A 2,500-nucleotide genomic window follows, 5' to 3' on the forward strand; every position below is an offset into this window, starting at 1 on the left:
CCACCAGACAGTGCTGGACGTAACTAACTTATTGGCAACATTGGCAGGTCATATTTTCTTAATTTATTCCTCATCATTATTATATTTTTAAATTTCCTTCACTGTGGATCCTTTATACAGGATGAAGCTAAGTAATGATAGAAAATCATGAACATAAAGCTCCGGTAATACTCTTTATGACTATTTGTAAATTTATGTATAGATACTATTGGCAACTATAAGCTTGAGAGGCAGAGCGGTCCAACTTCTGTATCAAAAATAATTTTCGGTTATTTCATTTTCAAAAGGGGCATTTCGCGGTTTCAGTAACAAAAATACTAGACCTAACGTATGTCCTTAGAAAATTAAAATAACCAATATGCAAATCACATCAGTTGCCAGCTACATAACATTATATATAGGAATGAAAAGGGATCAGAGGTTTCTATAGATGAGATTCCAGGCACAATCTGGAAACTCGTGAGTCCAGCCCCCCTCCCCCCCCACAAAAATGGTCACATCCTGCAGGCCGCCGACCAGTGGAAGGTGGGACGGCATGCAGGGAGGGAGGGAACGCCGCCAGGTGTAGTGGCGTGAGCAGAAAGGAGAGTTAGGAATGCATTTTCACTTTGATTCGCTTCTTGGATATAAGGGAGAAAAATAAATAACGCTCTCAAATTAACAGAGGATAGGATATGTAGCGAAGTAATTAATCATGAGGTTGAGATATATCCTATATATTCGTAAATCATTCCGATTGTATATATAGTCCCTTCCCAGGTCAAGCAGAAAAATTACCTTATAGTTATATGTAGTTCTTTCGTGTTTTCCTACTCACTTCCTTTTATTATTTATTTCTTTTAATCTCTTTATTTTTCCTTTTTTCTTGAGATGATGAAAAAGTCAGCATAGTCTATAAATCCCAGTTCAAATAAGTTATGCTCTTTCAACTCTCTGTACGGCTTCTAATGCACGGTCCGTTGTGCTTATTACAGAATATTATAATTACTTTATATTGATGTAGTGGGGTTTAATTGTAAGTTCATCTTTCTTCTTAAAGAGATACTCAAGTAAAAAAAAAAAATCGTAAATATTTTCCATATGTAACACTACAACGTAATTTTATGACTAGAGAAGCGAACAGAGTTGGGTGTCGAAAGCAATTTTCATTTTGACACCCATTTTCTTTCTTTCCGATTCACTCCCGCTTAATTCGATATCTTATCATCCTTTCGAAGGCCAACTATGGTATTAGGAATAGATATGCCGGTCTTCCGCCATTTATAGTCATATATATATATATATATATATATATATATATATATATATATATATATATATATATATATATATATATATACACATACATATGACAACATATCTAAATAAAACTTCCAAATCGGTTTGGCTATCCATCCCCTCATCCCTTTCCCAACGCTGAACCCTCAACCGCATCCCCCCTCCCCCTCCCCCTATTGCCCCTTCCCCTTCTGATCTTCGCCGCCTCGCCACGTGGACATCCTTGCAAGGATATCAGGACGCCCCTCATCTCCCCGCAGCCCGGTTCCGAAGAGCAACGAGAGAAGGAGAGGGCAAGAGAGAGGGAGAGGGAGAGAGCGCCACGCCGCCCCCAACCACCTCCACCCACCGGTAAAGTGAACACATACATCAGAATCAATCACACTGGGGACTCCGGAGCTGGATGGGCGACCCTCCCTCCCGCGCCTGGAGTGAGAGCCAGAGCGGGCCATCGGGGCTTGGCGGTAAAAATCTCGGACCGATAGTGTGGCCAATCAACGGAGCCGGAGGATGCGCGCGTATGTGCTTGAAGGGAGAGTTGCCTGCCTGCCTCGCAGCGCGTGTAATTTGTTGGTGAGCTGATACAAAATGTTGATGCATTGCTGGTTTATATATGGACCTATTTAGATGATAGATGTAGACTCCCATGTGTTGTATTGGTTATATCTTTTGAATTTTCGCCGTTTTTGTGATGGATAAAGCCAAATTTGGAGCATTTAATAATCGGAGAAGAAAATTGTTGGTTAACGAACATTGTAGGAAGTTTGGATCTTTTGTTGTAATTCTCTTATACTCGTTCAGAGTTTGATACACGTGTCTGCAGGGTTATGGATAAGCGTATCTTATATTTCTCATACTTCTTTTCACAAAATTAGGAAAAACGGTTTATTTAAACTATTAACAAGACAATGATGCAGGTAAACTATAAAAAAATATTGTAGAATACTGAAAAAAATCTAGTTGATCCTTCTTATTAGAAAATGTGAAATGAAAAATGAAAATACACACACATGCATTGATGGTTCCTATATACAAGTATCGTGAAATTATCACAAAAATAAATGTTTTTAGTCTCTAATTAACAATGGAAGATACATCACCGATTGTTTTGCAGCAAGAGGCTAAGACAGGTGTGTAAGTCGATCCACGCACATCCATAATCTGTCTTGGGATTAGATTATTGAAGATAGAGCCAAGACACTGGCTGATAACCTCACTCTGT

The sequence above is a fragment of the Penaeus vannamei genome, chromosome 3 (genome assembly GCF_042767895.1).
Source record: "Penaeus vannamei isolate JL-2024 chromosome 3, ASM4276789v1, whole genome shotgun sequence".
Classification (NCBI taxonomy): domain Eukaryota; kingdom Metazoa; phylum Arthropoda; class Malacostraca; order Decapoda; family Penaeidae; genus Penaeus; species Penaeus vannamei.